The following is a 14107-nucleotide window of genomic DNA, read 5'->3' on the forward strand; positions in this document are numbered from 1 at the left end:
TCTACAACCTCTTGAACTTTTGAGGTAGGTTAAGATTGCTAGAACAATCATTTAAGAGACAAGTTCGCCTTTCTTCTAGTAGTAGTTACAACTTTGCACGCGTATGTGCGTTTTGTAATTAACTGGTTTCACCTTTTAGTTTTTAGATTTTGTATGTGAAGTTCAAGCTTGCTGGCATAAAGTAAAATTGATAAAGTTGAAATGATATTAATTGGTCTTCAGTTTTCGGGCTTATATCTAATGGTGATCATAAGCATGATATTGAAGGAAATTATTCTTGACAACAGAAACATGAAAGTATAAATAGACACAAACACAGATTGTGCTTGCAAATGACCTGCTTCTTAATCAATTATTATCAATATGCATGTCTTGTGTGGGAGCGCCTGCATGCAGATTCAGTTGCAACTGAATATTAAACATCCAAACAGAGCTTTCCTTCCCTCACTTATTTATTACGGCGGGAGTTATAAAACTTATAATAGATTATGGAAAACGTTCCTTAGTATGACGAAGGAAACCAATGAAGCTATGGTCTTCAGCACATGTAATGATTCAAAGGAATAGTTCTCCTCGAGCATGGTTAGATGAGTTGGAAAGGATGACAACTTATATTATTGTTAAAATGAAAAAAAATATGAACGGAAGATATTGGAAAGATAATTTATTTAATTTAGAACTGAGGCAAGGTCAAGTGTACTTTATCATTTTCAGATTTCTTTGTGTGCAAAATCTATGGATTTTATCCAATGCAGTATTGTTGATTCATCCGTAATTGGTGTTGTAAGCAGACCTTTCGTGTTGTGATTTAACGAGGAGTATTAACTGATAATGTTGGAGAGTCTCAAGGTTCACACCAGACCTCTCATACCATTTAACTTGAGCATGAGCATAACTAAGTGCCGCTTTAGGCAAGGCAGGTGCTTAATCTAAAGCAGTTCATTTTGCTAATGACTAAGTGACTGAACAGCAAAGCCCATAGTAGTCAAGTGCTCGGGGGTGTGCTGTTTGCTATTCAATTTTTTAATATTGCTTTTACGGAAAGCTATCCTATATAATTTTCATGTTATCAGTTATCGGCTTAAGTAAAAATTAATTATTGTCTGCTCTCTACGCTTACATTTGATGTTCATGTAATTGAATTACGATTTATTTTGTGAAATTTTGTAGCAGCGAACGCAGCTAAGTGTTGGCAAATTCGTGACTCGTGAGCGAATGGCATGTAGAATGTAAACACTGAGTGCAAGAAACAGATGACTAGTTCGATCTGGTGAAAGTTACTTAATTCTTCTCGTTACGTATGGAGAGTGAGTATGATACCTGTCCCACAAGTGTCATAACGTGCATATCATTAAATGTGTAATGTACTTTCCAAACCACTTCCGCATAACAGTTTGTGAAAATAGTAATCGAGGTAACCTAACCTGGCATACCTAGACTTTTCGTCTTGGAATGTAGCTTAATTTTAGGCATGCTGCAGGTAAGGGAAGCCTAACTTTTCGCCAGATACTTGCACTGTATATGTTTCCTACTGGTTATTAGGAGTTTTGTATGTTCCTCATCATTATTGCTGGTGTAAAACATGTTTTATTTAAGTTCCCAACCCCTGCTACAGCTACGATCAAGTTATTAGCCTGTAGTTTTACCATTGACTGCAGTAGAAAACAGGTTTCGAAACTTGGGGAAGATGAAAAATAAGGAGTGAATTGCTTCAAAAGGAATGAACTTGGCTAAACAACCGCAGACGATCCATCGTCATCGCACTGGCCAGGCCTTATTCACTCAATATTTAGGTAATTGGTGAAACAAGAATACAATTACAACTCAGCATACCATTCAAAAGATTGAAGTTTCGTCAACATAATGTGATATATGAAAGCCCCATACGGACTAATATAAGCATGTGAGCTCTTCGTAAAATATGTTTTCAAGGCAGTTTTGAAATCCAATATGGCAGCAATCGCATGGCTGGCCATTCTAACCACAGACAATCCACCATCTTTCCCAGCCTTCCCAGCACTCATTTGAACAATGTTAGCATATATATGTAACGTTTATTGATCTTACTCAAGATTGCAGTTGTAATCAGCACAATAAAACAACATTTTGTTGCCTAGGGTAGATCACCACGGCAGGCCAACCAGGCCACCTACATTCAACGCTTGCCACCCTCCGAAAAAGTACATTATAACGCGTCCTGACACCCGAGATGGGCATCAGTCGCGACTTGTTGTTGGTGAGAAACGGAGCTAAAGACCTCTACTCTCCTTTTGAAGTAAGTATTTTCTCCAAAGTTAGAAATTAAGGCCAAATTTTAAGATTTAAACAGAGGGTACTGAAAACGGTCTCAAACGTAGTGCAAATCTCACCAAAACGCGTTCAACATTTTTACTTACAACTCGAGGTATTTAGAAGATTGACGCCATCTCGATGTTTACGGAGTAGCTTGTGTCAATAAACTAACCATTTCCTGTGATAAATCCGCACACCACTTGTGCCCACAGACGCTGGAGCACTTTCATCACAACAATCGAAACACGATTTCTCACCAACAAACAAGCCAGGAGTAAACAGCTGTTTTGGTAGAAGATGACGAGAAGCGTGCTCTTAGCTAATTTTAAATAAGTAGTAAAACATCAATATTTTTACATATTTATGATGGATTAATTTGAAAATATTCGTTATTGAAAAAGTAACTCGACTCTGACTCAAATTTAAGTAATTATTTTTCTGAATTAGAACGTTCTTTTAAGTTCTGTATTATGACATCACGACATCTTGACTTTCGTACCTATTGTAAATAATTGCTATACTCAACTGTCATTGCAGAACAGTTTACCAGTTATTCATGCAGATTGTTATCAGCTATACATGTAATTGTTATAATCGTAATGCGCATATATATCTTTATTATTTACTTTTTGGATATATGAAGATGTTTTACTGCTGGATTATCGCCGTAGTGTGACGCAATCGTTTTCGGTCCATGGGCCTCTGTCTGTTTTCGCACCATAAGAAATTATGGGGCCGAATTTGCAATGACCAGAAAGTCGTTAAAAGAGGAAAGTTAGCATTGAGGGGCATAATGTTTTGTTTTTGACAGAAAAACTACAATTTGTTCATGAAACTTACCTGTCAGATATATATATAGCTGTATTTTCTGAAGTCCGACAGAATTTTAAAAACTTCCGACACACGCAGTGGTCAGCCAGGTGGTTAGTACCCATTCCCGCCGCTGGGAGGCGGGTACCAGGAACCATTCCCATTTTCTATTCATAATTTTTCTGTCGCCGGTGCTGAAAACACCTGTTTTCAGTACCTCCGTCTTAGGATTTTGGAAACTTCATTGCCGCTAAGTATCCTAATTGTCTTTTGATTTATTTACTTGGATTTGTGGGGTTTGTGGCTAGGCATACGCTATCTTAAATTGATTTGAATTTGATTCATTTTTGCATAAAATATCTGAATCTAGTTAGGCTAGTTTCAGACGGGGTTGTCTGCAAAGATGGGTGTGGCTACCGAAAGCTTCGGTAGATCCGCACTTGGTATGCACGAGGGGGTATGGGTCTTGCTTCTTTGTTGAGATTTGTCATGTAAGGAGTGTGACTTTGTCCCTATTCCGTAAGGAAGACGTATGATTCGTATGTACTCAATTAATCAGTAAACATGTCTAATTCGTAGTAGACGTTGATTCGTATGTACGCAATTAATCAGTAACAAAAGTCAGGGTAGTGAACCTGCTAACCTTCCTGTAGACTTTATTTTGCCTAACCCTGTATTTTAAGTATGGCCTACGGGCTATGATATATCTACGAGAGGTGCTCGCTCTCCTTCATTGCTGTGAAGTGCTACTTCTGTAATTGTTACTCCTAACCCTGCAGTGTTGCCTTCGGGCCCTAAGCAGTGTCTGTAGAGGAATTGCCCTTTCTCTGATACTCTTTCGATTCGTAACTTAGAATCGAAAGTGCTTGCTTTAGAGAGTAAAGTGAAGTGCAGAAGTGCAGTGATACCCCTTGTGTAGTGGAGGGTGCGTCAGATCGGTCCTCGTTTCGCCTCTAGGCTGTTGGGACCTCTGCTTGACTCCCAGGACCCTGGGAGGGAGCATTCGTCCGAAAGCCTAAGGAGGGTTACAAGGAACCCCCACCGATCTGGCGTGCCTTCGGCAGTTTCTGATGAAAATCCCCAGACGACTGCCAAAGTGCGTGCCGTGCACGAATCCTGAAAGATTGCTTCTCGTCCTCCGAAGCGTCCTCCCCATGCAGGGGTTGGAGCTTTCGGAAGGACTCGCGCCCCTCTAAATAGAAGCTTTTATAGAAGAGGACGCTTCAGTTCTCTCTACTCTCTCTCTCTCTCTCGTTATGCGTTTCAGTGAGAAGTAAGAAGGCGAACGTCGCCTGAACTCGTGTCCGTCTTTCCACCGAGAAATACGTAAAAGAAGTCATAGTAGCAGGAAAGCTTTTGAGAGCGGACGCCCGGGACGCTCGGATGGACTCCAGGCGCTGCGCCGGGTACAGGCCAAGCGCGCGCCCAGTGGACCGCCGAGCGCCACGCGCCCAGTGGGACGCCGAGCGCGTTCCAGTGGACGCCGAGCGCGCGCCAGTGGACGCCGAGCGTGCACCAGCGCACGCCAGGTGTGTCGCCTGGCTGAACGTTTCTGTTGAACTCTTCAAGCTCTTGTTTCAGATATGGGCCTAAAGAATTTTTACCTCTACCTTCGGTGATACCTTCTACCTCACCTGCAAAGAATGTGAAGTAGGCAGTGCTTCGGAGGAAGCTTAAAGTGAACAGACAACTTCTTCGAAACCCAGCAAGACATCGGGTTTCGTGAATTCAAGAGGTCTCAATCAATTAATATTGCTTTTCGCATAGGTGGATGGAGTTAAGGAAAGCTCAAGGGAAGATCTCGTTTGCTCTACCGCAACCTTTGCCATTCTGCCAATAAATTTAAGTTGCCACTACCGCAGTCAAGACTTTGCGATAAGGCAGTTACGGGGTATGTAAGGCTGGATGTCCTGCACGTCAGGACTCTCGGCAACGTTCAGTAGGATTCTTGCAAAGGCACTCATCAAAAGGACGCTCTTCAGGAAAGCGCAAGACAGGACTTCCTTTGCCATACTGCCAATAAATTTTAAGCTTTAGCAGGCATTAGTTGTGATACGGGAGAGGAAGCTGGTTGGAGAGTTTCTTCCTCTTCCCAGGATAATTTTGCAAGCTTTTTAGCCCATCTGAAAGGGTTTTTTCAGATGATAGATTTTGTTAGTTTCTAGTCGGGACTACGCTGCCGAATTGAACATCGTCGTTCTACCTGCCGTAAGCCCAGTCTCTTAACAGGATTCTTGCCCCTTCCTCGTTTGAGACGGGAAATCGGAAAAATTAAATGCTCGACTTCCTGGATTACGTTTTGTCAATTCAGTGACTTTCCCCTATTGACAATATACTATCGTTTTGTCAAGTAAGTGGGTATCCCCTCATTGACAAAATATCTCTTTGTCCCGTAAATGGGTTACATCTCATTAACTTGATATTGCGTAAGCGAATAAGCTCTTATTGACAAGATTCGGAAGAGCTCTCATTCGTCATTCGCAGACTCGTACAAGAATAGACTTGTAGACTACGTCAATGAACGCTTATGTCCAATAACATAAGAAGCTTGAGCTGACTGCTTCGATTCTCTTAAGTTTTGTTCATGAAACTTGCCTGTCAGATATGTATGTAGCTGTATTTCCGAATTCAGCTATATATATGTCTGCCAGGTAAGTATGAACAAACTTTATTGTGATATAATTTCATATTTTGCCTTGCGTTATTTTACTTCTGGGTTGGTTTCAAGTCATCTACGCTTGCTGTAGTTACCTCTTCGGATGGCAACCGAGAGGTCTATTGTCTATTTAAGGACATTTAATCGTTAATCCCTGCAGCCTTCCAGGAGTTTCCGATTTATCTTTTACCGTTGTATGGTAGTGTTCTGACGACACAAACGCATCTATATATTTAGCGTTTTCTGTTTCGCTTAAATATACCAGCTTGAGAGTCCCCCCCCTTTTTTTTTGCTCAAAAAAAATAAACGGACCTATTTCTTCGTAGAATAGGGTAGCTGGCAACCCAGACATAAAGTTAAGAGACGACGTTCGTAAGCTGCTGGCTGCTGCTGTGTCTGACTGTCCAACCGAGCCAGTAACCAGATCGTGCGCTGTCATGCGCTGTAGGTTACGTCTCTCTCTCTGCGGGATTGACTGACTAACTTATCTCTGTGCTGGCGGTTACGTCTCTCCTGCGGAATTGACTGACTAACTGTATCTCTGTCCTACAATCACGGACTTTAGCCTAAAATTGAGGGGATTTCTTACGTGGAATGAATAAATGTTGCATTCGTTTTGCTTACTGTGTTCAACAGAGTTATCTCTTAATCCTTTCGGTGCTCGTTACCGCACGGTATAGAACTACGAGTCTACCGCAACATTGCACTTTTATATGCTCTCTTGCTTAGGCAAAGCGCAGCCTTATTAGGGAAGTAAGCATACTCGGGGAGGGAATGGATGAGCTTGCTGGGGACCATTTCCTTACTGAAGAAGTTTGTTTCCCCGAATAGACTGCAATTCAGACCACAGTTTTTTCCTACCGGAAACTGAAATATTATTCAAGGTCTAGGAATGATTCTGAACATCTCTCAGTGCGTCATGATAGAAAGAAGGTGCCGGACATCTGGATAGAGTTTCAGATGTCCTGGATCTTAATCTGAAAGAAGTAAATGCAATTCGGTCGTCCCTCCAGTCCTCGAAACGAGTTTTTTGGGAACCAGTGGTCCACATCAACTCTGATTTTCCACAGCTCTCTCATTTCTTAACAAGTATCTTCTCCTCGGTCCCTGCTCGAGTTTACGAGAAAGAGCCTATTATAACAACAGGCGTAGAATGTAACGATCCTCTACAGGTTCGTTACAGGATTACAAAAGTCCGTTCGAATCGTCTCGAATCGACGGCAGCAACTATTCACTTCCGAGTGGAATCTTTCTTTAGAAGTAAGTTGAGAGTTGTGTAGACTTCAGGGACGCCCTTTAATTCTTCTCTTCGATATGTTGAGGACGAAGAGGCTTCTTCTTCTCTGCTCCCTTATTCTCGATCCGGGATCGGTACCATTAAACGCCATCCTATGATATTGAACGGGGATGGATGTTTTTTTTTTAGTCTCTTTTTCCCCTTTTTCAATCGCTTAGGAAATGTAATAAGAGGATTTATGACGTCACAGGGAGCGACAATGACGCTGATCGCCCCATGTTGGCCCTCAGGATCCTGGATTCACAGAGGTCACATACTTCCTAGATCACTTTCCAAGGACCTTTTCCGAGAGAGTCGGTCTACTCTAACTCGAAAGGTACCTATAACCTCTCCGCTCTGAGTCTGACTACGTTCAGACTATCGAGATGTTGACAGGAATAAGATTACCGTCTTCCATTTCCGTCTGAAGAATGGGATAAGCTGGCAGTCACAACTATTAAAGAATACGCAAATATGTTGTTGACGGCCTTTGGGCTCAGAGGATTTGCGTCCTGTCAAACAACAAAGCCCTTCACGATCTTTGAGTTCTGTGGAATCTCGAAACTCGCTCACCATCTACTTTTTGTCTCACCTGTTTTCTTGGAGTCAGGCACTCGTGCGAGATCAGGCGACATATAGTAGCCCTGAGTTTCTTGTTGACGAAGTCGGTTGCGTTTATACACCCCCGATGATCGTGTAACATGAGACCAGGTTGGACTGTCAGGCATTCTTCCTTCGGGACTGAATCGCCTTTTTGCTCCTCGCTCCTTTCTCCTGGCACCAGAAGCTCGAGTCAGGAGTTGATTCGCTGACGACGTTGGGTTGCGTTGATACACCCCCAAGGTTTGCTTAGATTGAATCGCCCAGGCAGTCCAGACACTCATCCTTCAGCGAAGAATAGTGCCTTATGGTCTTCAGGGTACAGCCTTGCTGTCCTTGATTCGTCTGACTGGTCAACTGGTCGGTCACCTGACTTTAGTACAGACGGACTGACTGTGCATGTCCAGATCGAAGCTTTCAATATGGAACTTAGACGTAGTCTGAAGTTCTTGATGTCAAAGCATTCGAACCTCTCCTACCTGTTAACTTCTTGCATGTGATCAGGACGGCCTTCTTCTAACCACCCTAGATACGACAAAGAGGGTTAGTGAAATTTTAAGCCATCGTCACAAGTTTTGGCTTTAGAGAACACAAGACGGTGTGCTCTCTAAGCCTTCCGTTGTGGCCTAAGAATGGAAACCCGTTTTGTCCTTGGGCCAGGAGCTTGGAAGCAAGGATGGCACAAGTTAGTGGGCAGGAGCCAGAGAGAGTCCTGTGCCCTGTCGGGTCTCTCAAGTTTTATCTACATAAAACCCAAGAAAGTCGAAGTCATTCGGCGGGCAATCTGCAGTGTTCCGAAAAAGACCAGACTTGCCCATATCGAAGAAACACCCTGGCTTTAGTGTTAAGGAGTTCTTTCAAAAATGCTCCTTCATTGTTTGTTTGCACAAAGATTTGAAATTTTTTATCTGATGCTCACGAGGTGAGGGCGCGGCCTCGGAAGCATTTCAACAGAGCATGGCACTCAGCAACATCCTGAGTACCATGTTTTAGCGAAGCAACTCTGTGTTCACTTCACACTCCCTGCGAGATGTGAAGATGGCATATGAGATCTGCTGCTCGCTAGGGCCATACTGTGTGCAGACACAATCTTGGGGGCAAGAAGTACCACTCATCCTATCCTGTAGAAAATGGTTAGGAAGAGCTCTTATTTAGTTGAGGAGTCGCCGACAACGGCGACTTCTTAACTCTTAAGCCTTACTTAAAACACCTTAACTTTGGCTAGGTTGGTCAGGTGGTGATATATATATATATAAAGTAGGCGCCGAAAGTCTTTACACCCCAGTGCAATTTAGGCAAACGCATACACACGCGCACCTTCTTCGACCTGTAAAGGAATGCAAAAATTTAGTAAAGATATTGAAATGGTGTGTCAGTTTACCTTAGACTTTCTAGTATTTGGTAGCACCAAATTTGTTCTCTTTAGCTGCCTTCAGCCGTCGGGGAACAACTTTCAATGAGGTGCTGACAAGATCTCTGGTTCGATACTGTTCCAAGCAGCGATGATGGCGGCTTTGAGTTTCTCGATATTGGAGCAGTCAACCTTCTGCAAACGTTTTTTTAATGATCGACCACAGATTTTCTATGGGACTAAAATCAGGGGAATTAGGGGGCCAGTCACTTAAAAGCTCCACACCACAATCCTGCAACCAGTTCCTAATCAATGGCGTTGTGTGGCACCGTGCGCCGTCTTGCTGAAGAATTGAAGCACCTGTCTTCTCAAAGCTCCCCTCTAAATATTCATTTAGCACAACGTAATAAATGTGCTGGTTCACTCGTTCATTATTTTCAAATATACACAATTCCCCAACTCCCTCATAACCCATAGAACCCCATACCATCAAAGTTTTGGGAAACTTTTCACGAGGACGAATAAGTTTGTCACTGCACTTGTTAAGGCGGGACTTCGCCAAACTTTCGTTGAGGTGCTTGCCGAGCAATGGAATGTGGATTCGTCAGTGAACAACACTTTTTTTGTGTTAGTTTTAACGTCCCATTACCAAATCTATGAAAAAAAAACTTTCGTTTCTTAATATGGGCGTCAGTTAGCTGCTCTTCTTAGGAGCCACAACACTCTTGAATCCCAACTTGCATGACAAGTACGTCTGTAAAGTACGTACTTTTACACTTTCCTAAAATTTCAGGGTTTTCTTCCCTGAATTGACGAGCGCTGTGTGAAGGATTAAGCTCTCTTCCCTTCTCAGTAGCGAAATAGATCGTTCGACGAGCACGGGGGCCTCCCGATTCTTGGCGGGAAGAGGTACCTCTTTCTTCCCTGACGCCTTGTACCGCGCAACAATGTTTCTGAACTGTTCGACGCTTCAAATCCGTCTGCCGCACAATTTCAGCGGTATTTAACCCTAATTCAAAACACTGAATGACCCTTACACGATCATCCCTAGAAGTATAAGGACCCACCATTACGCATAAAGGCACAGGGATTGCAACACAAGGGCAACACCACGAGAAGAACAAATCCTGACAGGAGTGCCAGCAAAAAAAACCGACTTACACCACGGCTAATGAGCTACTGATCAGTATTGTTTCCTTAATCAAGGACACAGTGGAAACAATAAAAGGTGCCCAATTAGTAATTTTTTCTCTCAGGCATTTTCCGTGACTGATATGGAGGATTCTTTAAGACGCTGAAAGTCTTTGCGCAGCCTTCAGGGGTGCAAAGACTTTCAGCGCCCACTTTATATATATATTTTATTTTACTTCTTAGCCCTCATGGTATGGTCCAATATGGTCTAGTCACGTCGTGGTCTCGCCCCTTGTTTTTGACAGATCATCTGGAGTGCACCAGCTATATAGGTCTCTACCTCGCTGGCAACTCTAGTAGCACAAGCGACTTACGTGGCAGTAACCACGAAGCCAGCTATGCTAACAGGTGGAACCAAGATGTAAATCATCTGCATGCATTTGTTTCCCAAAATCCTTCTATTCTGTCCCTTCCCACCTCCAAAGGTGGGATTCAGCTATATATATATCTGACAGGTAAGTTTCATGAACAAAATGATATTGTTATGATACAATAAAGTTTGTTCATACTTACCTGGCAGATATATATAATCAAGTACCCACCCACCTCCCTCAGGGGACAGTGGAAATAAAAATTATGAATAGAAAATGGGAATGGTTCCTGATACCCGCCTCCCAGCGGCGGGAATGGGTACTACCACCTGCCGACCACTGCGTGTCGGAAGTTTTTAAAATTCTGTCGGACTTCAGAAAATACAGCTATATATATATCTGCCAGGTAAGTATGAACAAACTTTATTGTATCATAACAATATCATATTTATTCAATAGCTAGCTTGTAAAAAATACTTGGTTATAAAAACTTGATTGACAACTAAGCAGCATGTCTACTATGGGTTTCAGAGACAGTGCAAGCACATTTTGGGCAATACCTATTTCTGTAACGAACACTCGTAACAGAACGAGATTTTGCTATAGGTGCATTACACCCAGTGCCGTAATTTATAAGGGGTATCGTGAATCACTAATCGTAAAGAATAACGACACTTGTCCTTGTACCAAGAGACAAAAACTCCATTATGTGCAGAAATGGATACGAACACAAAAGCGTATAAAGCTCCACCTACCCTCTCCCCCCCCCCACCCCCCCCCCCCTCCACCGCCATCCCTTTCTTCTTCGTTCCTCCTTCCTTTCTCTCTCTCTCTCTCTCTCTGTTGCCATTCGTTATGTGTTGACCCTCCAAACTGGGTATAAAGACTACACACAAACGTTGAAATTGGTGAAATTAGGTTATGTATTGGAAGTATATATACATAAATATTAAAGCAATTTTTATCATTATTGCATTACTATGACAACTAGAATTCATGGAAACAGTTTATAATAATGGAACGGCGTATGTGTGAAGCCTCCACTAATGTGGCAACGATGATTTTGCCATTCTTAGCATGCAAACATTAAAGCATGCAAACATTAAAGGTTACATTTATTTCTGGCATACGATTATTAAAGAAATTCAAAATACTAAAATAAAAGACTGAAATCAATGAAAAGTGCTAGCAAAACAAAAAAGCAAAAAAAAAAAAAAAACATGTATATAATTCACTTTTCCGTAGTCGTTCCTCTATGCATTTTTCTGTATTCGTTCCTCTATGGTTTTCGGCAGCCAGATGTACGAAAAACGTTAGAAACATTTGATTTATCTACTTTAGAAATTATCTGTAATTTTTGCGGGGTAATTTGGTTGCAAAAAAGGGATAATATACATGAATTAAATCAAAATTTTTAAATAACAAAGTAAATTTAAACTAAATAACGAGTAAAGTAAACAGTTTAGGGAATAAAACTTTGCAGTTTCGTCGTCTGTCGTCGTCTGCTGTTCATAACTGTGTTTATGGCGCGCGCTCTTAGAAACCAGAACAGCAACGGGTTTAAGTGCAATGTGGAGTGAACTGAGACCAAATGTGTATAATAACAATCAAATAAGCACTGTGGAGTTTCAGTTGTGATGGCAGTAAGGATAAAAACCACCGATTACAAGGTAAGAATGAATTCAGTTCAAACCATAACCCCGAATACAAGTTTCATACTTTCACTAATATAGGCAACAAAATGTTGTTTTATTGTGCTGATTACAACTGCAATCTTGAGTAAGATCAATAAACGTTACATATATACGCTAACATTGTTCAAATGAGTGCTGGGAAGGCTGGGAAAGATGGTGGCCATCACTGATCAGAACCTTCCATGAAAAACGTAGCCACCATATTGGATTTCAAAACTGCCTTGAAAACATATTTTACGAAGAGCTCACATGCTTATTTTAGTTCGTGTGGGGCTTTCATATATCACATTATGTTGACGAAACTTCAGTCTTTTAAATGGTATGCTTAGAGTTGCAATTGTATTCTTGTTTCACCAATTAAATATCGAGTGAATAAGACCCGTCCACCGTGATGAAGGTTGGCCTGCCATGGTGATCTACCCTATATTAGTGGAAGTATACACATTTGTTCCGATACGTAATACAAACCATCGGTCCTTTAACAATAGGAAGTAGCTAGCGCAGCTGAACGGTCGTAAGCTTCGAACAAGGGGAGAACGGTAGTTAACTGCTTGTCCGATCGTCGCGCGCCGCGCGACTGGGAGGTAAACAAATCACTTTTGCTTTCGGCCGTGTGAGGATAGGACGTGCTCGTCATCGCTCTGCCCGCTTTGTCGTTTGCTTTGAGTATCAGCCCTCTTTTTCCTAGTGTGTTTGAGAGTGTATGCTTGTAAGTACATTTACATTTCTTTTTTCATTGTAATAATGAGTGATCAAGAAATGGAGATTTCGCCGCGCCCCCCAGTCGCCCGTAGAGTGTGTCCCGGGCTGGAGGGGCGTAAATGCGGCGGATTCAGATCATTTGTGGATGTGGATCCACACGAGTTTGTACTCGGTGTCGGGGGCGAGAATGCTCCCGCACCGAGCCATGTGTAACATGTATGAATTGGCCTCCCGAGGCGCAGTGGGTGCTGTACGAGGGCAGGAAGAGACTTAGGCCGCCAAAGAAGTCATCGGAAAGTCCAGTGACTCCTTTGGTAACGGAAAATTATGCCCCCCGGCCAGCCCCCACGTTTCGCGCCTTCCCCTGCGGGGGGGGGTAGCGGAGTCCTTCTCCTCTCTCGATCCGTCGAGTGTGGAGGAGGGCGCCCGCTACCCGGACGTCCAGTTGTATTCGGGGTCTTCCGTCCGCTCTGGGTGGGGTTCTTCTCCCCCACCAGGCGCGAGGAAACCCTCTGACTAACCCGACTGTTGCGTCGGCAGTGTGCCATCAGCGAAGGACGACCTGGGACAGGTGTGGGAGATCGCTGGGACTGCAGGGGAGTGCCTAGTAATACAGGGGTTGATCAGCGGTTGGCGGGTGTCCGGCAGTGGTCACTCATGGTACGGTAACCACTACCACTACCACAATATCTACACCATCGTATGATATGCCACCGCACTTGGTGGTATACACCATGTAATGACGGTGACACTCCAACGGCTGCAATACACAAACCTATTACTGCCAGTACCAAAGAGGACGGTGCCACCGCCACCTGGGTTCTTGTGTTGCCGACCCCGGACTTCCGCTGTCCCCAAGAGTACCCCCCTGGACCTGCCGCCGTGCCGAGAATGACGGTAGCTGCCGACAGGACGCCTGGCTCTCCTGCGGTGCCTGCCCGTGCCTGCCGTACCTGTTGCTGTCCCTGCTGCTCCTTCCCTTTCAGATAATGTGCATGCTGTTCCTGCTGTTCCTGGACCTGTCCTGTTGTTCCTGCTGTTGGTGGTGCTGTCACAGTCTCAGGTCTTTCCGGACAGGTGCAGTCGGGCCCTGTTGCTTCGGCAACTGCCCCGGCTCCCTCCTGGATGGAAGACCTGACGTCTGTCCTGCGGAGCCTGGCGAAGAAGAAGAGGAAGAAGAAGGAAGGTGTCGTCGTCGTCTTCGTCGTCTTCTTCGTCGTCTGC

The 14107-nt window shown here is 43.5% G+C and overlaps 1 protein-coding gene across 2 annotated transcripts in view; it reads left to right on the plus strand.

Moving 5' to 3' along the window:
- The first annotated feature begins 1208 nt into the window (after positions 1-1208).
- The window catches only part of LOC135217461 (beta-1,4-mannosyl-glycoprotein 4-beta-N-acetylglucosaminyltransferase-like), a 67219-nt gene continuing 54320 nt past the window's right edge, over positions 1209-14107 (plus strand). The window contains exon 1 of one of the 2 annotated variants that reach the window (XM_064253363.1): positions 1209-1307. The gene's annotated coding sequence lies outside the window, so the exon portion shown is untranslated. Of the gene's footprint in view, positions 1308-1381; positions 1481-14107 lie in introns of those variants that run through there. The other variant, XM_064253364.1, reaches the window with a different exon arrangement.

The sequence above is a fragment of the Macrobrachium nipponense genome, chromosome 7 (genome assembly GCF_015104395.2).
Source record: "Macrobrachium nipponense isolate FS-2020 chromosome 7, ASM1510439v2, whole genome shotgun sequence".
NCBI classification, from domain to species: Eukaryota; Metazoa; Arthropoda; class Malacostraca; order Decapoda; family Palaemonidae; genus Macrobrachium; species Macrobrachium nipponense.